Consider the following 26,333-nt stretch of genomic DNA (forward strand, 5'->3'; position numbering starts at 1 on the left):
AAAACATGCATTTTAAGATATTATAAATTTATCTCTACCCAACTAATTCTTTGGTTCACTTTATATGAATAGAGGGGGCAATTTTCAAAAGCCACTTGTTTATTCAGATAAGAGTTGCCTGAAAATTGCCTATTCTTTAATGCAACTGAAAGTATGTGTTGTTCCACAATACTTGTAATTTTAGCCATATTGACAGGAGCGACTCCTGGATGTATGTTTCGGTCAGGGCACATAAAGAATGTGCTTAGATTCATTACTTTCCAATGCAAAAAGTACCTGCAGAAAAGTATGTTGAAGTTTGTCCCTGAAGCAATTCCAAGCTGAAAACTGCTGTTCAGAGAGGGAGGAAGGTAGATGTTGAAAGTTGGATCCTTAGTTGGGGAATAAGACCAGTGCCAGGCACACTTATATAGTCTGTTCCTTGAAAATAGCAAGGACAGATCAAGATCAAGTATACATTTGTTATATCACTTCATACCATATGCCATAAGTTTATCTAGGGTAGACTAGATGTACCATGCAGGTCTTTATCCCAGGATAAGCAGGCAACATATTCTCACATCTGAGTGATGTCATCCACGGAGCCCAGATGCGGACAGCTTCGCAAGCAGACTTGCTTGTAGAACTTCAGAAAGTTTGCGACTGCCGCACCACGCATTTTCCACAGAGAGCAGTTCCTTATACAAGAGCACCTCCTAAGAAACAACCACAACAGCAGCAGAGGCAGCAGAAACCTCAGACTCCTGCTGTGCCTAAGGCCTCTCAGCCTTTTTGACCATCTAATACAGAGCATAACCTCTATCGTTCTGCCTCTGTCCTCTCCCCTTCCCATTGGAGGTCGTCTCCATCATTTTTACCACCACTGGGAGATCATTATATCAGATGCATGTGCTATCCATAATCAGGGAAGGATACTCTCTTCATTTCATCCAGGTTCCTCCAGATCTGCCTCCAAAAGAGTATCCTTCCAATCCATCCCAGACCACCCTTCTTCTTCAAGCTCTGCTTTGTCTCCGTGCCATCGAGGAGGTTCTGCTGGAACAGCAGAGCAGGGGGGGTTTACTCCTGTTACTTCCTAGTTCCGAAGAAGACGGGCAATCTGTGCCCTATTTTGGACCTCAGAGCCCTCAACAAATTTCTTGTCAGAGAGAAATTTTGGATGCTGTCTCTGGCATCTCTATACCCCCTTCTAGATCAGAATGATTGGTTATGTTCTCTAGATCTCAAAGTGGCTTACACTCACATTCCCATTCATCCAGCCTTTCAACAGTTCCTCAGATTTCGGGTGGGGAATCTGCATTTTCAGTACAGAGTGCTACCTTTCGGCCTAGCTTCATCTCCAAGAGTGTTCACCAAGTGCCTAGTTGTAGTGGCAGCAGCTCTGCGGAACCATGGCCTCCAGTTGTTCCCATACCTGGACGACTGGCTCATCAAGGATTCCAATAAATATCTCTTGCCATATAAAATCAAGTTTGCAAAGAACTAGTCAAAGATATTTGAACACTGGGGATTCTCAGAATGCTACCCTGATGATATTCTATCAGCGTAGTAGCACTCCTCACCGATTTCACCCTGTGTATATCGTGACTATTGCAAATACTTATTTTATATTAAATATTAATAAATAATGCTTTTTATCTCTTCCATACTTATAAAGTGTAATTCATCTTCTACTTCTGATTCATTGTGTCTCTCAATCTCTTCATACTTTAGAATTCATTATTCTTTCTAACTTATCAATTCATTACTTTCATTAATAAACTTACCTTAGTTCAGCTGTGTTGTTGCACTGCTCCCCACCGTTTCGAATCTTCAGGACGGGGCTAGTGCTGCAACTGAACCAAACAACAAACACATCTCATCAAATTACACATTCAAAACTACCTATTCTCTTTTCAAAGCATTACAAACATTGCTTACCAACATTTTAAGCTCCACCACTCTACTTATCCAGCGACCATTCTGACAACTAAAAATGGCCGCAGCGTTATTTGCAAGCTTAATATGCTCCCCTCCCCTCCCCTCCCCTCCCATGACTTCAAAATTCTTAAGACCAATCAGGGGTCATTATACCTATTTTTTAGCCCCAAAACTAAAAATTCAAGCAGATGCATCCCAGATCTGCAAAACATGCCAAAATACAACCTGAATACTAACCCAACTAAATACAGAAACCAGAGTCCATATCTACCTACATACATCTTCATTCAGCTAAATCCATCCAGTCACTTGTTTCATTCAAACCATTAGGTTGCATACTGTTTAACTCATACATTCAGCGCAACTCTTTGACTAGTTCTTTGCAAACTTGATTTTATATGGCAAGAGATATTTATTGGAACTTTATTTGATTACTTGCCATACAGCCTGTTGATTAGTTGAATAGCATCATCAATGATTCAGCATTTCAAGGGGTTATTGTAGTGACCAACAGACTACGTGGTTCCTACAAAGCTTGGGATTCGAAATCAACTTTCCCAAATCCCAGCTACAGCCCTCTCAAACTTTGCAGTTCATCGGAGCTGTTCTAGACACTGTCCAACTCAGAATTCCTTCCTCAACAACATCAGGATGCTCTCATTCATCTCTGCCACAAAGTGTCTTCCTTGACTACAATTTCAGCAAGACACATGATGGTTCTTCTAGGTCACATGGCTTCTACAGTTCACATGACTCCTTTAGCCAGACTTCACCTCAGAATTCCTCAGTGGACCCTGGCATCTCAGTGGGCGCAGGCTTGTGACCCACTCTCTCAACACATCAGAGTGACTCCTTTGTTGAGACAGTTTCTCCACTGGTGGATGCTCTCTTCCAATCTCTCCAGAGGTTTGCTGTTTCAAACACCTCCTTATCAGAAGGTCCTCATGACAGATTCTTCAACCTACGCTTGGGGGGCTCATCTCGATAGTCTCCATACTGAAGGCCATTGGTCCAGCACGGATCGTCAGTGTCACATCAATCTGTTGGAACTCAGAGTGATCTTCAATGCTTTCAAAGCTTTTCAGCATCTTCACGACCAGGTAGTCCTCATTCGGACGGATAACCAAGTCGCCATGTACTATGTCAACAAGCAGGGAGGAACAGGATCTTTTCTCCTTTGCCAGGAAGCTCTACAGGTGTGGGATTGGGCAGTTCTTCACAATACCTTCCTCAAAGCTGTATACATTCAAGGAGAGGAAAACTGTCTGGCGGACAAATTGAGTCATCTTCTACAACCTCACGAATGGACACTCAATTCCTCATCTCTTCAACACATTTTTTCTCAGTGGGGAATCCTCAGATAGATCTCAAGCTGACTCAGTTCTGCTCCAGGATATACTCTCCTCACCGACTGGAGGCAGATGCTTTTCTACTGGAATGGACGAATCAGTTTCTCTATGCGTTCCTTCCATTTCCTCTCTAACTCAAACAGGAACATGCCACCATGATTCTGATAGTTCCTCGGTGGCCCAGGCAACCTTGGTACTCCCTTCTACTTCAACTCAACAGCAGGAAGCCATTGCTTCTTCCAGTTTTTCCCTCTCTGCTTACACAGAGTCAGGGGTCTCTACTTCATCCCAACCTGCAGTCTCTACACCTGACAGCTTGGTACCTCTCAACTTAACTGCCACTCTGCAGTTTTCTCAATCTGTACAGGACATTTTAAAGGCTACTAGACACTGCTACAATCAGAAATGGACTAGATTTGCTGCTTGGTGCACCATTTATCACAAGGAGCCTCAATCTACCTCCTTGTCTTCAGTTTTGGATTACCTGTTCCATTTGTCTCAATCAGGCCTCAAATCCACATTCATTCGAGTCCATCTCAGTGCAATTGCTGCTTACCATCAGCCTATCGAAATGAAACACCTCTCTGCTCATCCTGTGGTTTCCAAATTTATGAAAAGACTTTTCAATGTCAAACCACCTCTCAAACCGCCTCCAGTGGTTTGGGATCTCAACAGGGCTGGATTAATCAATAGGCCCACTAGGCACGTGCCTAGGGCCCGAAACTGTGAGGGGGGCCCGCTGAAGGAGGATGACTCACCTTGCCATCAACAACAATGGGCCCCCCTCCCGGCATGAACGGCAACGGGCCCCCCTTCCCGGCATCAACGGCAATGGGCCCCTCCTCCCAGCATCAACCGCAACGGGTCCCCCTCCCGGCATAAATCGCAATGCAGCCGGATCTGTTACTGGAAGGTCCCGCAATGACTGCTTCTGCCGTCCATCCCCATCCAATGTCACTTACTTGCTCTGGAAGAAGTGACGTCAGAGGGGGATGGACCGGCAGAAGCAGTCATCGTGGGACCTTCCAGTAACAGATCCGGCTGCATTGCGGTTGATGCCAGAAGGGGGGGGCAGTTGCTGTTGCTGCGGGGGGGGGGAGTGGCGTTGCCGTTCATGCCAGGAGGGGGGCCCGTTGCCGTTCATGCGAGGGGGCATTGCCGTCAGCTGTTATAATGCTGCGTTCAGGCAAAGGAGCTCAGAGGGCAGAGCCAGCAGCAATATTTGGAGGGGTAGAAAGCATGGAAGGGTGGTGGAAGAAGAGAAAGGGGGCAGGGTGGTATGGAAGGGTTTTGAGAAGGATGGTATGGAAGGGTGGTGGAGGAAGAGAAAGGGGGTGGGGTGGTATGGAAGGGTTGTGAGAAGGATGGTATGGAAGGGTGGTGGAGGAAGAGAAAGGGGGCGGGGTGGTATGGAAGGGTTGTGAGAAGGATTGTATGGAAGGGTGATGGAGGAAGAGAAAGGGGGCTGGGTGGTATGGAAGGGTGGTGAAGGAAGAGAAAGGGGGCGGGATGATATGGAAGGGTTGTGAGAAGGATGGTATGGAAGAGTGGTGGAGGAAGAGAAAGGGGACTGGGTGGTATGGAAGGAAGGTGGGAAGGATGGTGGGACAGCGTGGTATGGAAGGGTGGTGGAGGGAGAGAAAGCCGGCAGATACTGATGGAATTGTGTGCAGGGAAAGGGAAGGATACTGGATGGAACTGGGTTGGAGAGTAAGAAAGGGGGCTGATGCTGATGGAAGTGGGGGGGGGGGGAGGGAGAGGAGAGAATGAAATGCTAAACCATGAGGGTGTGGGAGAGGGAAGGGAAGAAGAGAGGAGAGAGATGCCAGACCACTGGAGGAGGGAATGGAAGAAGATGGATGCCAGACCGATGAGGGTGAAAGGAAAGATGGAAGGTATACAGTTTCTGGAAGTGGCACAGAAGGACAAAAGATGAAAGGAAGATATTGAAAAGAAGATGAGGAGAGCAGAAACCAGACAAGACAAAGGTAGAAAATAAATTATATTTATTTATTTTTTTTGCTTTAGGGAACATGCATCGCTGGTGAGGTTAGTTTGTGATTACATATTCCATACTAGGTGAAGGTGTTTTCTGTGACATGTTTGTATGAAAGACATGGTTTTTTGTTAGTGTTGACTAGCCTTGTTTGGCGAAATGCATCAGGCATGGTTCTTGGGAGCACCTTGAATTAACCTGAGTTGAATTTCCTTATTTTCTGCCAATCTTATTTTGTTTCATGTTGGATTCTTTGGTGGACCGCTTGCCTTGTTGTTTCGTTGCAAGTTAACATATATGGAGTGGAACGTACTAGAGGAGTTACAGATTTGGTTGTTTATACATACATATGGGTTACAGTTGGTTGATGTAGAGTGAGGCAGTTGAGACGCATTGTAAACTTGGATATTAATATAGAATTATATTTTGGATAGTATTACTGCTTTACAAATATTTGAACACTTTTATATATGCATGGAAAGGGTTCAGAATTAAAGTCCTGGGTGAGTAGGTGGGAAGGGAAGGAAGGGGGATTTGTTCAGAGATGTTTGGGGGTTGCATAGAAGAAAAACTGTGCACTGGTATGCTAATCTTTGTTTGTTTTGAATTTTTTTTTTTTTTTTTTAAAGAAATACAAGTGGAAATAAAGAAAACAAATAAATGGAGGCGGGACATGGGCGAGGTGTGGCGGGGCATGGGCAGGTTAGGGGCGGGGCAGGGCCGGGGGGGGGGGAGAGGGCTCAGTGTACTTGTGTGCCTAGGGGCCCACGAAGAATTAATCCTTCCCTGGATCTCAATGTTGCTCTTGCTCAATTAATGAAGCCTCCTTTCAAACCAATGGATTTGGCTCATCTTCAATATCTCACTTGGAAAGTGGTTTTTCTCATTGTTCTAATGTCCGCTTGCAGGGTCAGCGAGCTCCAAGCTTTAGTTGCAGACCCACCTCTCACAGTATTCCATCATAACAAGGTGGTCCTCCGTATTCATCCTAAATTCTTACCTAAAATGGTTTCAGAATTTCATCTCAATCAATCTATTGTATTTCCAGTGTTTTTTCCAAAGCCTCATTCTCACCCTGGAGAAACAGTTCTTCATACTCTGGACTGTGAGCGTACTTTGGCTTTCTGCTTGCAATGCACTCAACCACATAGATCTGCAACTTAACATTTTGTCTCCATCAATCCAAACAAGTTGGGGCATCCGATTTCCAAGCATACCATCTCCAACTGGTTAGCTGCTTGCAACTCTTTCTGCTATGCTCAGGCTGGACTGCATCTACAGAGTCGAGTCACAGCCCATAAAGTCAGAGCCATGGCGTCATCAATAGATTTCCTCAGATCTACTCCTATTGAGGAAATCTGCAAAGCTGCCACTTGGTCCTCGGCTCATACATTCACTTCTCATTATTATCTGAATACGTTTTCCAGACAGGATGGCCATTTCAACCAGGCAGTTTTACAAAATTTATTCTCCTAAGTTGCCAACACTCCCACCATCCCATTTTGGTTAGCTTGGAGGTCACCCACATGTGAGAATATGCTGCCTGCTTGTCCTGGGAAAAGCACAGTTACTTACTGTAACAAGTGTTATCCAAGTTTCAAGTTTATTTAAGTCTTGATATACCGTTTTTATGATCAAAGCAGTTTCCAATTAATACACAGTGTTAAAAAGTTTAAAACATAAAAAAATAAAACATGAAGGGAACGCATAAACAATTACAATACTTACGCAACATGATACACATGGGCAAATAGGGAGGATACATTGCTTAAAATAAAAGAAAGGGGAGGAAAAAAAACAAAAGGTGAAAAAGGGAGTCTTTGATGTAAGACCTATTGTCTGAGTTTCTTGAACAAAAAATTAAGTATAGATCTCAAAAGCAACTCTGAAAAGAAATGTTTTAAGATTAGATTTAAAATTATTGAGATTCTTTCCTTGTCTCAGGGTAAGAGGTAAAGTATTCCACAATGTTGGAGCGGTTACAGAAAAGATGGTTTTACGTGTTGTATCATAAAACAATTGGTGGACTGAGGGGACCGCTGAAAGATGTTGTTGGGAGGAGCCGTGTGGGATTAACCTCCTATCTATAAAGGATGGAATGTGATTAGATTGACCTTTAAAAGTAAGAAGTAGTATTTGAAAGTAATCCTATGTTAAATGGGTAGCCAGTGTGCTTTCCTGAGAAATGGTGTTACATGATAAAAATTTTTAGCGTTAAAAATGATTTTTACTGCAGTGTTCTGAATGATTTGTAATCTCCTTTTGAGTGATGCCCTGGTAAAGTGAGTTACAAAAATCTAAAGTTGAAATTACTAAAGAATGAACAAGGATATTGACTGAATTTGGACTGAGTAGTGATTTGAGAGATTTGATCATTTTTAGTTTGAAGAAACATTTTTGTACCACAGAGGGACAGCAGGCAGACATTCTCACAACCCACCCACCTCCCCTGGTTGGCTTCTCTGCTAGCTTTCTGAACTGAGGAGAGACGCGCCATGCGCTGGGCGGGAAGGCACTTGCGCATGAGCGGTGCGGCAGTCGGGAACTTTCTGAACTTCTACAAGCAAGTCTGCTTGTGAAGCTGTCCGCATCCGGGCTCCTTGGATGACGTCACCCACATGTGAGAATATCTGCCTGCTGTCCCTGGATAACGTAAGTAACTGTGCTTTATCTTCCGTCATCTACTATGTTATTATCTGCTCGACATTCAGTGCTATTTAACTGGCCATGAACAGCTCCTGCCATTTAAATAGCACGAAGGACGGCTTGACAAATTACAGCTATACTCGCTCGAGGAGCGCAGAGAGAGGGGGGACATGATCGAGACGTTCAAGTATCTCATGGGCCGCATCGAGGCGGAGGAAGATATCTTCTTTTTCAAGGGTCCCGCGGCAACAAGAGGGCATCCGTGGAAAATCAGGGGCGGGAAACTACGAGGTGACACCAGGAAATTCTTTTTCACTGAAAGGGTGGTTGATCGCTGGAATAGTCTTCCATTGCAGGTGATTGAGGCCAGCAGCGTGCCTGACTTTAAGGCCAAATGGGATTGGCACATGGGATCTATTCACAGGGCAAAGGTAGGGGAGGGACATTAGGGTGGGCAGACTAGATGGGCCGTGGCCCTTATCTGCCGTCTATTTCTATGTTTCTATGTTTAAGTCAGCGAAGCACTAATATTCAGCAACTGAATATTAGTGCTTAGTGGCTAGCTGCCAAATCTAAAGCATTAACCATCTAAATTTAGATGCCAAATCAGGCCTTGTAAATAGCTGATCTATCTTTGGCCACTATAAACTTAGCTGGCCAGTGCTGAATATCAACTTAGCCGGCTAAATTTATAGTGGCCAAAAATAAACCGGATATTCAATGCTGGTCACTGAAAAAGGCCCAGCACTGAATGTCTGGGCTCAGCGCCGGCCGCAGAAGTCAGCCCAGCTAACTCCCAAGGTCTGAATATGAGCCTCTAGGTATATGAAGACCTAATAGTGTATTCTTTATTTCCAGACTAGCTTATTAAGTTAGTGGATTTATAAATTTTTATACTGTGTCTGTTGGTTATAGAACATCCTAGGACAGTGATGGCGAACCTTTTAGAGACTGAGGGCCCAAACTGCAACCCAAAACTCACTTATTTATCACAAAGTGCCATCACAACAATTTAACCTGAATACTGAGATTTTAGTAAAAACAACTCATACATTAACATCTTTTGTCTTAAAAGAAAAACACAATAACAGAGCTTTCGATGATAGAAGCAAGGTAAAAGTTAGAACCCAATCCAAATCTATCTCTATACCAAAAATAGCTAACACTATTAGTTAACATTAAAGAAATGGATATTCTCTGAATCAACAATCTGCTCCCCTGTGCTTTGCCATGCCATGCTATGCCATGCCATGCCATGCTCCTCTCCAACACCAACACGGGAATCACCTTTGCCACATACTCAACAAGCTGCCGTCCGCACTGCACCCTCATGCTGTATGAGCTGCCTGCCTTACCCCAGACAGGAGAGGGAGAAAGTGCTCCCATTGTGCTGCTGGGCAGAGAGGCGGGTAATGTGAGAAATGTCCGCTGGCATGCGTGGAGAGGTGGAGGGCAGGAGCCTGGCCCCGCGTCCCTCTGGCTTTCTAGTAACAAACTCTGGCGAACTCTGTGCTGGGGTGACAGCGTGCATGCCCACAGAGAGGGCTCTGAGTGCCCCTTCTGGCACACGTGCCATAGGTTCGCCACCACTGTCCTAGGAGTTTCATCTTAGCATAACCTCAAATATGCAGGTGTATATGCTGCCATTGTATTTGTCATTGCTCCTTAGGACCAGAATCTAAGGAGAACAGAGAATGGGGGCTGCAGATTATTTCTGTGGGCTGTTTATTATCACAGCACAATTCTTTTGTGCTCTCTGGCAGCTTGATTGCAGAGGTTTTATACGTGCTTTGGTATTTGAGTAAGCGCAGGTTCAATTAGAGTAATTATATTTCACAAAAATGCAAGCTGATGCTTTCTGTGTATATCTGTCAAGTCCTCTTTCTCCAGCTGTTTATTCTTTGTATATATACAGACCTGTGTCAACCCTGAGTATTCACATCTTAAAGTTCATGTGCCTATTCATAGGTTTTTCCTCAAGTGTGTGGCCTGTGGTGCGCAAGAACAGAGCGTGAAATCATAGCTAGTTTAAACTGTGCTTTTAAAGCCACATTTGGTCTACTGATACTTTGATGCCAGTAGCACAGATCCCATAATATAAAAGAAATCTGCAATTTGATAGGACGTTTGTGGAAGAAATAGCAGCTGAATTGTATTACTGAGGCAAATAATATTTTTCTTGGTTAAAAAATGGGATCGGTAAAGAGAACTTGCACAGCAAACAGATCTTTCAAATCACATACTTGTGGAGTTGCTTAGTTATTAGAGAACCCTTGCCAAAACACAGAAATCATCAAAAATAATCTGATGATGATAATAATTCTGCATACTCTGTCAATACTGGAATAAACTGTACAAAAATAAGAGTATTGCTGAGCAATCTGAGAAGGCCTATCCTGGTTAAAGGTATATATTTTAGATATTTGGATTTAGCTCATACCTTTTCAGTAACAGCTTAATGTGAGTTATATTTAGGTACACCAAGTCCCTGTCCCTGGAAGACTTACAATCTAGTTTTTCCTGAGGCAGTGAACATGCGAGGGGTATTCGATAATTTATCTATCTGAGTATGAAAGAAAGTAGCAAGAATGTTGTGACATGTCTCAAGGTTACTCATGCACAGTTGCAGCTCAGTATGAGTCTTACATTCCGAGACAGGATGTCAGGAGAGTCCTCATGCAAATCAAGTTTTAAAAAAACCTGCTATATTTGCAGCATCATTCAGTGATAAAATTTCTCACAAAATAAGAGAAAAAGCCAAAGGAGATCCATGAACGCATCACTGCAGTTTATGGTGAGTCTGCCCCATCATCCTACAAAGTAAAAATTTGGAGCAACAGTTTAAGTGGAGTAGAGTGTCCATTGAAGAAGAACCCTCACACTGGATGGCCTATGGAAGCAACTTCCACAGAAATGTGCAAGAAAGTGGAGGATTTAATTTTGTCAGACGAATGAAGGTTTTCCAAATAGCTGAAAAAATGGGCAGGTACAGTTTGTAAAATAATTCATGAAAAATTGGGCATGTCCAAGGTTAGTACAAGATGGGTTCCAAGAATGCTGATGTCATGTCAGAAGGCCACGAGGCTCCAATGCTGTCAGAAGAACTTTGAGATGTTCCGTGAAGACCAAGTGAATTTTTTCATCATTTGGTGACTGCAGATGAGACTGGTGTCTATCACAGCGATCCTGAGCCCAAAATGGAGTCAATGCAGTAGAAGCTCAAGTCATCCCCCATCCCAAAAATGTTCAAGACAGAAAAATCTGCAGGCAAAGTCATGACAACTGTCTTCTTAGATGATGAAGGATTTTTGCTTCTGGAGACAAGACAACCATAACTGGGGAGAGTTATGCCAACACAATGATCGCTTTTTGGGAATCGGTCAAGGAGAAAAGATGAGGAAAACTCACAAGGTGTGCTGCTTCTTCACGACAATGCGCCAGTGCACATGTCACGACAATCACGGGCTGCCATCCGAGAATGTGGGTTTCGGCAGCTGAACCATCCAACCTACAGTCCTGACCTGACACCCTCAGATTATTTTCTGTTCTGAGTTTTCAAGAAATCTCTCTGTGGACAATGGTTTTTAAGTGATGAAGACATCAAGGAAGCTGTGATGTCCTGGTTTGAAGGTCATAGAAACATAGAAACATAGAAATAGACGGCAGAAGAATTATTTTCAAAGGGGTTAAAATCATTGCAGGAAAAGTAGATGAAGTGTATGGAACTAACAGGGAGCTATAATGAAAAATAAAAAAACATTTTTTGAAAACTCTTTTCTTTCCTACTGAGGTAGATAAATTATTGAACACCCCTCAGAAGACCATAAGAAGAACCATACTGGGTCAGACCAATGATCTATCTAACTCAGTATCCTTTTTCCCTACTCTTTCCCTCCCCCCCCTCTGCGTACCTCTTGAAATGTTCACTGGCACAAGCAGCATCTTTCACCTGCTTCTCACACCGGCTGTGGCTCCCTTCTAACATCACGTCCTGGTCCCGCAGCCCAGGAAGTGACATCAGAAGGGAGCCGAGGTTGGTGCGAGCAGCAAGTGGAAGATGCTGCTCACACTGGTGAACATTTCAAGAGATATGGGGAGGGGCAGAGAGGAGGAGAGGTGCTGGCACACCCACAAAGATGATGCCTGTTGCAGACCACTCTCCTGCATCCACTTGCTATGCCACTCATCTTAAGTACTAAAAAGATACAACCAGAGACCAAGAAATTGTGGCAGAAATAAGCAAAAATAGTTCTTATTGTAGTAGGTAACAGGGGCCTGATTAAAATGAGCTTCCAAGTTCTCTTTGGCACAATGTAATTATGAAGACAAGGAAGCACTCATTTGAAAGAGTAATGTCATACCCAATATTCTGGTTTACAAGTGAGATTAATTCATGCCATAGTGTGCAAAGACAAACATTTGGAGAGGCTGTTCATGAGAGAATCATTAGTAGAGAAGAATTATACTTTCGTCCCAGATATTCTCCTGACCCATATATTAATACTTTAACCAACTGGACCCCTCATCCTTCATAGATTGAATTAACTATAGCTAGAATAGCCCAGTGATTTGGAATCCTATCTGACCCTCTGTCACAGGCTAAAGCCTTCGGAATGCTGTTCACAATTAACCGTGGCATCCTTTGCATACTATGGTTAGCAGATGTGAATAGTTTTCCATTATACAATTACAAATATCTTTCTTTACAAGACTATATCTGTATACACTTCCCTCTCCCGATTCAAGTTTTTAGGACTCACAATTTCGATTATTTGCGATTTCTTAAAACCTGAATCATCCCCACCTCCCTCCGGGACCTCCCTGGACCTTACCTGGTGGTCAAGTGGTCTTTGAGACAGGAGCGGTCTTCCTACGCTCCTGCCCCATGCAGATCACTCATCAAAAATGGCTGCCATGAGTTCCTGTTGTAGTCTCGAGATACTACGGGAACTTATGGCAGTCATTTTGGATGAGTGATCTGCACAAGGCAGGAGCGTAGGAAGATTGCTCCTGCCCGAAAAGACTGCTAGACCAGGTAAGGTCTGGGAAGCCGGGGGGAAGGCAGGAAGTAGGCGGGAGTGGGTCAGAGTCAGGCCAAAAGTTATTTGCAAATTTTCAATATTCGCGGGCCGGCTCTGCCCCTAACCCCTGTAAATATTGAGGGAGGAGTGTATCATCATATTCTGACACAGATGTCAGAGGTTCTCATTCTTTTCTAGAATATATTTAACTACCCCTCCCCTTTTTATAGCAGTATTTATAGCAGTGTTCTTCAACCTTTTAACACCTATGGACCGGCGGAAATAAAATAATTATTTTCTCGACCGGCAGTTGAAGAACACTGGGCTGAGTCGTGGCCATCTCCACCCAATCTCCGCCCCAGACCCCACCCCCATAATAGTACTAATTGTAATAGTATTCCATTAATTTTTCATATATATATATATATATATATATATATATATATACATACACACACACACACACACACACAGACACACACAGACACACACACACACACACACCCCTCCCCTACCGCTGTTGGCTCTCTCCATCCATGCTGTGCCTTGCCTTCTGGCCTGTCCCCTGGTGTTATCTTGAGCCAACTTGAAGACCCAGCGTTGATCGCAGCATGGACCGGCGGCAAGAACACTGTCTTTTGCCCGATGGACGTGCCGGCCCTGTGGACCAGCAGAAAATTTCTACAGACTGGCACTGGTCTACGGACTGGCGGTTGAAGAACATTGGTTTATAGCACTGGCTGCGGCGGTAACAGTTCTGATGCTCAGGAATTCCTTTGAGCGTCGGAGCTGTTACCACCGTGGCCAGCACTATAAAACACATTATGGTTTTGTAAAAGGGGGGGTTAATTTGTTGATATGTTCATTAGTGATACTTAGTTTGCTATTTTTTTAAATGCAACTCTAGCAGCATGGACACTCTTAGTTATATTTAGATGAGGTATTTCCCAGGGTGTGTCTAGATTGGGGAGTGAAAAATACTGAGAGTGGATTATGTTTTCCAATCTCTGCATACTGTTTTTCATTGTAAAGGTAGCTGGTCCTACTCGGATATTCACCACTGCTTTCTCTCCTCATAATGACAGGGAATATGTAGGATTTATTTAAACACCACAGACGATTGCATAGTTCAAATAGTGACCCAAGAATTATCTCTATATTATTATGTGTTACTACAAATGTAACCAGAACAGAAAAGGAAATACCTATGTTCCAAGTGAATCCAAAAAACACAGATATAAGACAAAAAGTCTCTGGATGTCACAGGAGATGTGAGGTGATAAAAGTTTATTAACATAAAGCCAAAAGATCATATTTTGCATCTCAAGTAGATAAATCTTCCTCTTACTCCAGACAGCTCTTTAGTCTCTTCAGAATTTGAATATCAAGTCATTCAGGGTCATCTGATCAGAATGTCATCCTTCAGCCACTAATTTAGCAAATTATTTTTCAAATAGGATTATTAAAATTGCCTCTGTATCACTCAATGGTGCAACCTCACCTTGAGTAATGCATTCAGTTCTGGTCTCCTTATCTCAAAAAGATATAGCGGCACTAGAAAAAGTTCAAAGAAGAGTGACCAAGATGATAAATGGAACTCCTCTCATATGAGGTTAGGGCTTTTCAGCTTGGAAAAGAGAAAGCTAAGGGGAGATATGATTGAGATCTACAAAATTCTGAGTGGAGTAGAACGGATACAAGTGGATTGATTTTTTTTTTACTGCATCAAGATTTACAAAGACTAGGAGACACTCAATGATGTTACAGGGTAATACTTCTAAAACCAATGGGAGGAAATATTTTTTCACTCAGAGAATAGTTAAGCTTTGGAACAAATTGCCAGAGGATGTGATGAGAGCAATTAATGTAGCTGGTTTAAAAAAAAGTTTGGACAAATTCCTGGAGGAAAAGTCCATAGTCTACTGTTGAGACAAACATGGGACGGTAGCATGGAATGCTGCTTCTATTTGGGTTTTTGTCAGGTTCTTGTGACTTGGATTAGCCTCCACAAAGATAATAATAATAATAACAGGACCATGAAGTTCTATGCGGTTTACAATGATTAGAAAGGTGCTACAAATACAAACTTACATAGTTGAAGAATAGTGGCTAGCAGTTTAAGGGAGCAGTTGTGATGGGGGGATTGAGGTGGAAGATTGTGATGGGAGAGATTGTGCATATTCGCTACCTAGGTATTTCAAGAATAGGTATGTCTTTAGGTGTTTCCTAAATTCACCATAGTTATTTGCGTTTATAATTAGTTTTTCCAAGTCTTTGCCCCATAATGCTGCCTGGTAAGAGAGAAGATGTTGATGGTGTCTTTTAAATTTACATCCTCTAACCAGTGGGGAGATGAACTTCGGGTGCTTACCTCTCTTGTGTCTATTGGTTGAGAAGTGGAAGAGGTCATTTATATATTGAGAGGCTAAACCGGTTAGTACCTTAAAGCAAAAGCATCCCAGCTTGAACTTCGCACGTGCCTACATTGGCAGCCAGTGCAGGAGTCGGTAGGAAGGGGAGATGGGATGTTGGGTTGGTTGGACCACTGGTCTGACCCAATAAGGCTATTCTTATGTTCTTAGTTCCCAAGTTGTCGTGTTTAACTCTGTGATGACAATTCAACCAGCAATATTTGCTAATAGATTTTGGCCTAATTTTCTGCTGTTAAATTTGATAAGGTTAAACCTCTATTGCCAAAACTTTCTGCATCTTCTTGCCTCTCAGGTTGTAGAGTGACTTACATATTTTACGAATGGCTACTAAAATGGTGTGTGGTCATAGTCATAAGGTGTATGGGGACAGACTTAAAGATCTCAATCTATATACTTTGGAGGAAAGGCAGGAGAGGGGAGATATGATAGAGACGTGGCGTAAATACGCACGAGTCGAGTCTCTTTAATTTGAAAGGAAACTCTGCAATGAGAGGGCACAGGCTGAAGTTAAGAGGTGATAGGCTCAGGAGTAATCTAAGGAAATATTTTTTACAGAAAGGGTGATAGATACGTAGAGCTGTCTCCTAGAAGAAGTGGTGGAGACAGAGACTGTGTCTGAATTCAAAAGGGCCTGGGATAGGCACGTGGGATCTCTCAGAGAGAGAAAGAGATAATGGTTACTGCGGATGGGCAGACTAGATGGGCCATTGGGCCTTAATCTGCCATCATGTTTCTATGTATGCAGTGGCATAGTGAGGGTGAGAGGTGCCTGGGGCGTTGGCACCCCTCCCCGCCCTCTTTCCACTCCCGCTCCTTCCCGGCTCCCCTGCCGCATGCATGTGCCCCTTTTCGTCCCCGTACCTCTTTAACTTTCCTGGCACAAGCAGCATTGCCAGCTTGCTGCCCACGTTGGCATCGGCTGTCCTGCTGACATCACTTCCTACGTGCAGGACCCGGAAATGACATCAGAGAGAGAGCCAACGCTGGCACGAGCAGCAGGTTGAAGTTGCTGCATGCGCCGACGAAGAGCTAGAGGTACAATGGGCGAGGAAGAGAAGGTGCGCACGGCAGGGGGAAGAATGGGAAGGAGCAGGGGGTGGAAAGGAGGAGAGGTGCTGGTGCCCCCACCAAGATGGCACCTGGGGCAGACCACCCCTCACCCCCCATTACTATGCCACTGACTGTATGCATACTATCAATATTCAATAACCTTAGCACCTAACTTCTGGGCATACTCCTATCCTGCCAATGCCCCTCCCACATCCCCACACCCCCTTGCATTGATGTGCTATAGAATTTGTGCACCAAGGTTGTAGAATACTAAGGGCTAGATTCACTAAGCAAACCGATCAGTTTGCGACCCCTTTGTGACCTGATTTTTCTCTGACCCGATTCACTAACCTCTGTGCTGATCCAATTCCGATCCGTGCATGCAAATGAGGGAAAATGGCATGCAAAGTAGGCAGGCAGTGATTCACTAAAAAATCTTCAACACCGACTGAGCTGGCCGATCAACAAGAAGCGACTGCTGGGAATCAGTCACTCACGTCCTTTCCAACTGTCCTGCCAGCCCTGTAGCCCTGAAATAAACCTGTTCTCTGCCTCCCCGACTCACTCTCTGGCTTCCCGGCTCTCCTGCACTCTGCCGTGACCTGCTCTCTGCCTCCCCGACTTTCTCTCTGGCTCCCTGGTTGTCCTGCTCTCTGCCTCCCTGACTCTCTCTCTGGCTTCCTGGCTCTCTTGCTCTCTGCCTCCCTGACTCTCTCTCTGGCTCCCCGGCTCTCCTCTCTCTGCTGTGACCTGCTCTCTGCCTCCCCGACTCTCTCTCTGGCTCCCCGACTCTCTCTCTGGCTCCCCGGCTCTCCTGCTCTCTGCCATGACCTGCTCTCTGCCTTCCCGACTTTCTCTCTGGCTCCCTGGTTGTCCTGCTCTCTGCCTCCCTGACTCTCTCTCTGGCTTCCTGGCTCTCTTGCTCTCTGCCTCCCTGACTCTCTCTCTGGCTCCCCGGCTCTCCTCTCTCTGCCGTGACCTGCTCTCTGCCTCCCCGACTCTCTCTCTGCCTCCCCCTACTCTCCTGCTCTCTGCCGCTCTTTCCTGCAGTGCTAGCCCATGGTTTTAACCCGCTTTAAACTCGCAGGTTAAAACCACGGGCTCGCACTGCAGGGAAGGGCAGCAGAGAGCAGGTGAGTCGGGGCCAGTAAAAAAAAGTTTTTTAAAAAACAGACAGAAAACACATGCACAGACCATCTACAGGCAAAGTAGATGTTCTGCACAAGCGTCGGCATGGGAGTCTGCCTCCGATCACCCCCATTTGAATATTCTTCCTTCCTGAATCGATTGGCCCTACCCGGATCAGACACGTATCAGTCATGATCGGGTAGGTTAGTGAATCGGGCCCTAAGTGTAACAGCAAATTAGTGTGAATTAAGGTCAATTATAACCCATAACTGGTTGTTAGTACCAATTTGCAGCTAATTTGTCAATTGAGTTACATGGTAACTGCAGGTATTCTGCAAGCTGCATACATAATTTTACACACTAAAGTAAAATTATTCACTCAAGATTATAGACTGAGGAAGATAATGTAGATGCTCCACCATAACATCTACAGTTATTTGAAATAGTGCATTCTTAGGCTTCAAAACAATATTGAGAGCTGCTTATTCCAGACTTTTGCACCCCGCTATAGAGGGTGTTGGGTATATGCATGCTTCTTAATGGGGTTCACAGTTTTTTGTGATTTACAGATGACTTTGGTAATCAATGAAACACTGGCAAGCACATTGGTAGGCCAATGTAATAAACCTTGATAATCACAGTCTGGTACTTAACTTCTGTAACAAAGATCAGAACACACATAAATATCAGTGCTAAACTGGAAGTGAACTGTTGTGTTCCTCTTAGAATAATTAGCATGTAAATGCATGCTAATTTTCTGCATGCTGAAATGTTTCCTGGATAGAAAACTGCACTTAAGATTAGTGTGGTTTTTATTACTTCTATAACAGTGCTGAAATTTGATTTAATTTCTTCGGGAGGCAGTAAAATCTCTGACAGTGAAAGTCAGAGGGTAATTCTATAAAGGGGAACCTAGATGTAGACTTTTGGAAAGTGTCTGTTTGAAGCCTAAGAGCTTAGTTTTCTGTATTGAAAATTAGTTTAGTCCACCATATATACCTGCTTTTCAGGCGCTGACATCTAGACCAGTGGTCTCAAACTCGAACCATTTGCAGGGCCACATTTTGGATTTGTAGGTATTTAGAGGGCCACAGAAAAAATAGTTAATGTCTTATTAAAGAAATTATAATTTTGCATGAGGTGTAAAACTATTTATAGTTTATAAATCTTCCCCCATCCCCAAAGGCCTGCATGCTCCCCTCCTCCAGCTTCCCCCCTGGCCTCCCGGTCTTAGTTTCAACTAATTACCGCAGCCTTCAGAGAGGATCACCAGTGCTGTAGCGTTCCTTGCAGGCTGCCATCGGCCTCCATAGCACGTTCCCTTTGCCGCGGTCCTGCCCCTCCTCTGACGTCAGGGGTAAGATCGTGGCAGAGGGAACGTGCTGCTTAGGAAGCCTGCAATGATCGCCAAAGCACCGGCGATCCTCTATGCAGGCTGCGGTAATTATCTGAAAGTAAGTGCAGAAAGCCAGGAAGAAGCTGGAGGATGCTGCAAAGAGTGAGCAGCATTAGTACAGATAGCACTAGTACAGACCGTGGGCTGCAAAATAGTACCTGGCGGGCCACAAGTTTGAGACTGCTGATCTAGACCAACCACAGAGCTGGTGTAAATACTCATGCCTAGATTGTTAAAAAACGAATGGTACATAGAAACATGATGGCAGATAAAGGCCAAATGGCCCATCCAATCTGCCTATCTACAGCATCCACTATCTCTTCCTCTCCCTAAGAGATCCAACGTGCCTGTCACACTTTCTTGAAGTAGATAAAAGGCTCCTTTTACGAAGGTGCGCTAGCATTTTTAGCGCATGCACAAGATTAACTAGCTGAAAAACTACCGCCTGCTTAAAAGGAGGTGGTAGAGGCTAGTGCGTGCGCTAAAACCGTTAGCGCACCTATGTAAAAGGAGCCCAAAGTCGTTGTCTCCATTATCTCCACTGAGAGACTATTCCACACGTCTAGCACCCTTTCTGTAAAAATGTATTTCCTTAGATTACTCCTGAGCCTATCACCTTTTAAATTCATCCTATGCCCTCTCATTCCAGAACTTCCTTTCAAGTGAAAGAGACTCGACTCATGTGCATTTACGTCATGTAGGCATTTAAATATCTATCAAGAACACTGTTATGCCCCAAAGCTGGCCAGGGCATGGCAAGTAGTCACTTTGGCTATTGGGAGTGAATCTTCATGTCTGCTTGCTTTTTAGCTGCAATCTTTGCCTTACACCTGTGCCAGACAATTAGGCAGCCTTACAACTTACTTTTGTGAGAGCAAGTTGTTTATCAACTTGTATCATATCTCTTATACCAGGGGTGTCCAATGTCGGTCCTCGAGGGCCGCAGTCCAGTCGGATTTTCAGGATTTCCCCAATGAATATACATGAGGTCTATTTGCATGCACTGCTTTCATTGTATGCTAATAGATCTCATGCATATTCATTGGGGAAATCCTGAAAACCCGACTGGATTGCGGCCCTCGAGGACCGACATTGTACACCCCTGACTTATACTGTTTCATGTCTTACCAGGAAGGGCCAGGAAGGTTTCTGTAATTAGGAAGGGCCTGAGCTCATTCCATCTGTGAGAGTTATTATTGCAGAAACAGCAGTGTCTATGTGTGTGAGAAATTCAGCACTTTCTGTGCTATAAAAGACTGAGAGTCACAGACTGGACTTTGAATCTTGCTGCAGCCGTGGGAGAGCCATGGACTGTATCTTTTCATTGATCGTCTAGATTCCCGATCAGTATTGGAGAGGGGCGTGGCAGACATGGTTACGTATTCTATTTGGTGTATATAGATATTATCTGCTAATATTTTGTATTATATGATGTCTATCTGCATTATTTGTATATTATCTGATGTTTATGCAATAAAGAATCATATTACTCTGAAGCTTTGTTGGAGGTGACTTCTACATACCCTTGTTAGATAAAAACGTGGCAGAACAAATACTATCGTAGTGACAATTAAACAATGGCCACTAGGATTAAATCATAAAATCGAGTGGTGTGCTTTTTACTAACATCTGATTCTATACCGGAAATGAGATATCCGGAAGGAAGTTGTTTGCCTGCTACTTCAATCCCCTGGTTTCTTGTGCTGTTGTGCACGCTTTGCTGGTGAAAGCTGAATGCTGATTTGTGAATCCTTGGCTGTTAGAATCTGCTTTGAGAATCCCTGAAGAAACCAAATGACTGTTGGGTGAAACGAGTGCTTGTTGGAGGTGTTTCTGTTGTGGATCGTTTACTTTCTGTGAGAGGCTTATGAACACCATTGAAAAGAAGAAGTTCATCTAGTACCGATGGATCTCTTCCAGTATTGTTCTCTGGTGCCAGAGCTAAGGGCTCCTTTCACGAAGCCACGTTAGCGGCTTTATCGCATGCAACTTTTTATCACGCATTAATCCCCTGCTAGCTGAAAAACTACCGCCTGCTCAAGAGGAGGCGGTAGCGGCTAGCGCGGCCGGCAAATTAGCGTGTGCTATTACGTACGTTAAACCGCTAACGCGGCTTCATAAAAGGAGCCCTAAGTGTTATTTTGCTTCTGTTTTATCAGCCTTTTTTGTATTTTGAATCTTTATAACTTAAAGCTATTTATAAAAACAATCTAAAAATTTAAAAATTATAAATTATTACTGTGCACAGTAGTAGGTTTTTCTCTCTTTAGATCTTTTAATTTTGTGCTGTAGGTGTGAGTTTTTTGCTAATGACAATAAGAACGCCAGCTGTAAATCATCAAAGATTGCTGCGTGATAATAGTTTTTGAGGCTTTTTCTCCACCTGATTTGGATCTTAATGTTAAATCTTGAATTTTTTATTTAAATATCTATATCATATCTCCCATCTCCCACCTTTCCTCCAAAGTATACATATTTAGATCTTTAAGTATGTTGTTATACAGCTTATGATGAGGACCATGCACCATTTTAGTAGCCTTCCTCTGGACCAGTTCCATCCTTTATATATGTTCTTGAAGGTGCGGCCTCTAGAATTGTACACAATATTCTAAATGAGGCCTCACCAAAGTCTGTATTTGCCCTGACCATGTTCCACCCAAACTCTGTCCATGTGAATGCCCCCCTGCAAAGTATTGCATCTTGGCGTATACAATATAGTCTTGATTATCTGACCTTTGCAAATCTAACTATCTGGTATACCCAGCAGACATCCCCCCATGACATCATCTAAACCGCTTGGACCTGTCATAAGTATAAGCAATATAACAAGTTTTAATAAAACATTGCGTAACAATTAAGAAATGTGCAGGCTCTCTTCCTGTTTTCTGGCTTCACATGCTACAAGGAAGCCATGTTTTTTTTGAGCTGAGACCATGCTTTTCCAGTATATGCAGTAATTTTTGGACCTGTTCCCCTCTTTTGCCTGTTCTTTATGCATAAAATATGATTTCTGTGCATTTTTTAAGGGGTTACCATTGTTTTCCGTATTATCCAATTTTTTTCTTCTCCCTTGTAGCATTGCTCCAGAATGACTTCATCACTTTCCCTTCATTAGTCCTTTCCTGTTATGCTGCACTCCCTCTATGGTTCTCATATCGCTAGTTTTCTAGTGGCTGAACTGTATAGGAAGCTGAGAAATGATTTCCTTTGGGTGAAAATAGCCTTCTCAAAATCTGTTACGAAGTTGACTTTGAAACAGTTAGACATATGGAGGGTAAATTTGAAAGAGGGTGGCTTGGCAGGGAATGCACATAGGTGCATATGCTTTATAAAAGCAACATATGCAGGGCATATGCAAGGATAATAAGTGCTCTAGGCAAACCTTCAGCCTTATGGCACTCCTCTCCCCCTTCCCCCAATCACTCCAATACCATCCCTCCCAGAATAATCAAGGTGAATGGACTATTTATTTATTGATTCATTCATTCAATTTTTTAGCCCGTCTTCTAAAAAGAGCCCAGAACGGGTTACAATATAAGCAATACAATATTTGGGGAAAGGATTACAAATTAGTATAAGACGTATAATACAATATAGGCACAGTAAGAGTTAGTGATAAGACAGATGAAATGAGGACGTCAATTAAAGAAAAGTCATTTTTAACAGTAGAGGCACAGTGTTCTGTGGGAGGACTGTATTACAACAGTTTCTATACTCGGTGTGAGAAATCTAACATTTGAGTTGGGTGAAAACTGCCCACTGTCCCATTGTTTCTATGAGTTTGTATGGTTGTAATGACCCGTCTTTGGGCTTTGGCTGCACTTGCTCTTTGGTACTACCAAGGACATTACCATTTCCCTTGCTTTGAGGTTTGATTCTTTTGGCAGTAAAGCAAATGCCAGAGGAAATCAACGGATAGTACATTAATAATGTGGCTTATTTGCTTAATGGTAACTTAGTAAATGAACCCCAAAATTTGTTCCTGAGAGTTACCTAAAGAGTTAAGTGACTTCCCAAGGTTACAAGAGCATCAGAGGAAGAAGTGAGATTTGAATCCTAGCTTTCCTGTTTTTCAAGCTATCCACTTAGCTATATCTCCATTCCATGCAGAGAATATATCCCGGTAGTTGTGATGAATAGCCTGTGCTTCAAACATAGCCAGTCATTAGCGAAGAACAGACTGACCCAGAGATCCTGCTAAGCACTCGAGACCTGGACTAGGCACTGTTGGAAACAGGATGTTGGGTTAAACAGACCTCTGGTCTGACGCAGGTATATTACCAGTATTCAAATTCCACTTTAAAAAGACAAAAAGAAAGAAATATTCAGCCACAAGGACAAGTTGCCCTGGTAACTCCTACATGTTTACAATATCATTTATTTCCTGGCAATTAGAGAGTGGAAATGTAAGGAGCCAAGACATATTTGCTGCTTAATGGGGTCATCATTTACTGTAGCTAGAGTGGGGCCAAAGAGATATATGTCTGAACCAGAGCTATGCTACAAAAAAGAGAGCTAATACAGTAGATCGAATACCAAAGACGTATCGTAGCTACTTTCCACTGATTCCTTTCATTTTCTGCAGCTTGCTGAGATCTTTCTATTAAGCTGTCACTCATACCCCAATTACTTTAGCTCAGCTGCATGTCACTTTCTCTGCCTTACTAATTAACTTGGTTAGTTGATTTTGCTAGTGGTTAAAGTTTGTCAGGCTTTCATAGCACAGTTAAATATGCATGTGCAAACAAAGATGGCCACATGTGGTATTTCGGGGAGGGGGGGATTCAGTCACTTATTAAACATAAATTAGTGAAAGATTTCCACATTACTGCTAAGATAATAACAGCTGCTAGGTGGGTAGTTCACATTTCGGCACATGTCTAGCCAAAGGATTAACAGAATGTACAGTAATGATGTGTCACATGCCAGTTCCTGACAAGCTATGGATAATGACATCCCTGTACTGAAACTGTGTTGCTATACATTTTTTTTCTTCTTGCAGTGAAACGTCTTATTGCAATGCACATTCCATTTGGTCTTAAACCCCGCTGTACACAGAATGGAATGCTTCAATCCCAGTTTTAAAACAACAAAGGTGTTAATCAGAGATTATTTGTAACTAAGGCACCGGTTTCTTCCAAGAAGAAGAGTTAAAAAAAATTTTTTTTTAATTGATACTTTAATCCTGGTAACCAAAATATTGGCCCTTTCTCTTTGAGGTGTGGTAATATTTCCCTTATCGCTGGATATAAATAAATAAAAAAACCAGTCCCTTCTACGTAGACCTTACACTCTAGTCAAGACAACATACAAGTCAAGAAGACTTGGGCATGTCATTGTCTTTGGGCAAAAGTGAACAAACTCCTTGACTTACCCAGTTTAGAAGTTGTAAGTAGACTGCATGTGGACAGAATACCTTAACGGAATTTGCATAAGAAGAAAGAAGATTACCATGAATCTTCCATTGGTGGTTGGAAGAAATAGTGGTCAACCAAATTATACAGTCTGTAGCATTCATTTTTAAAAGAGAAAAACATCTCAAAAGTGGTACAAAGCGGCATGTGGATGTTTTTGAAAAGGCAGAATTGGGACATTTTTCATTGAGGGTGTCTAAATTGCAAGGGAGCATGTTGGAAGCATGTATTGGGTGAGACTTGGGCAGTCTTATAATCTGGATTTTTTTTGTGATAATGGATCACAATAAAAGGTCCAGGGCAGAAAAAGAAGTATGTTTTTATTTTAACCTATTTTAGTTATGACTAAGTCAGAAAAAGGTGTCCTAAGTGACCAGATGACTACTGGAAGGATTAAAGTATGACCCCCTGTTAAACCCTCAGTATCTCCTACCACCCCACCTCCCCAAAACATGTGACAGTAATAATAGATACAAGGCTGTGTGACCTTCAGATATTATGGCCATTCCTAAGAAAGCAATAAGCAAGTGAGTGGAGTGACCTAGTAGACAGTGAACAATGGCACCCAGGTTCAAGTTCCACTTTATCTCTTTCATAGAAACATGATGGCAGATAAAGGCCAAATGGCCCATCCAGTCTGCCCTGCCACACCATCCACTATCTCTTCTTCTCCCTAAGAGATTCTACATGCCTGTCCCACACTATCTTAAATTCAGAAACAGTCTTCATCTCCACCACCTCCACCGGGAGACTATTGTACGCATCTACCATTCTTTCTGTAAAGAAGTATTTTCTTACATTACTCCTGAGCCTTTCACCTCTTAACTTCATCCTATGCCCTCTCCTTCTGGAGTTTTCCTTCATTTGAAAAAGACTCTCCTCCTGTACAGTAACGCCATGGAGATATTTAAATGTCTCTATCAAAGTTTCAAGTTTATTATGGTTTGATATACCGCTTCAAAATTCCTAAGCAGTTTACATAAAAACATTGTTTAAATAATAGTCTAAAATAGGGAGAGCAAATATGAAAAATAAAGACATCAGGAGGGACAACATATGATATGAAAGGAGAACAGTAAGGGTTACATCATTTCATAAAATAAAATAAAATGAATGGGGATGAGAAAGCACAAAAGGCGGTGGGAATGTAATGATTCAAAATCCTGATTTATACCCTATAGGCATCTTTATAAAGAAAGGTTTTGAGGCTTGCTTTGAATTTGGCTGTATTGATTTCCTGCTTCATATTCGAAGGGAGGGCATTCTACAATGTGGGTGCTATTACTGAGAAAATTGTTTTACAGGTCATATCGTAAACAATCTGGTGGATGGAAGGAGTTGCCAGAAGATTTTGTTTGGACGATCGAAGAACTCTGGAAGTTGTGTATGGAATTAACAGTCTATCTAAGAAAGCTGGTAAGTGATCTGCTTTAACTTTAAAGCTAAGAAGGAGAATTTTGAATATGATATTATGAGTGATAGGCAATTAGTGTGCATTTTCAGAAGAGGAGTAACATGGTTGTATTTTTTTGCCTTGAAGATAATTTGTACTGCCGTGTTTTGTATTATCTGAAGCCTCCTGATTTCTTTTTGTGTGATTCCCCGATTGAGTGAATTATAATAATCTAAGTGTGAGATGACCAGTGAGTGGATGAGAATATTAAGAGAGTTGTGATCCAATAGAGACGAAAGAGAACGAATCATTTTGAGTTTGAAAAAGCATTTTTGAACCATATAACTGACTAGTTGTTGAAAGATAACTTATCATCAAAAATCACCCCTAAGAGCTTGATCTACTGATTGGATGGGCATAGAATTAATACAAATAGGGGATAATAGGGATTCATTGTCGCTTGTCGGAAATAGCAAAGTCTTGGATTTGCTAATATTGAGAGAAAGAAAGTTCTCAGAGAGCCAATCACTGATTAAGGCGAGCTTTTGTTTGATTTCCTGAATATTGTTTTTGTTTTGCACCTGAATA

The 26,333-nt window shown here is 42.8% G+C and overlaps 1 protein-coding gene across 2 annotated transcripts in view; it reads left to right on the top strand.

The window, feature by feature from the left end:
- The window catches only part of NCALD (neurocalcin delta), a 173,596-nt gene that overhangs the window by 32,931 nt on the left and 114,332 nt on the right, over positions 1–26,333 (top strand). Inside the window, exon 2 of one of the 2 annotated variants that reach the window (XM_033935262.1) lies at positions 25,657–25,768. The exons of the other annotated variant lie outside the window; for it this stretch is intronic. The gene's annotated coding sequence lies outside the window, so the exon portion shown is untranslated. The remainder of the gene's footprint in view (positions 1–25,656; positions 25,769–26,333) is intronic. 2 annotated transcript variants of the gene reach the window in all.

The sequence above is a fragment of the Geotrypetes seraphini genome, chromosome 2 (genome assembly GCF_902459505.1).
Source record: "Geotrypetes seraphini chromosome 2, aGeoSer1.1, whole genome shotgun sequence".
NCBI lineage: Eukaryota > Metazoa > Chordata > Amphibia > Gymnophiona > Dermophiidae > Geotrypetes > Geotrypetes seraphini.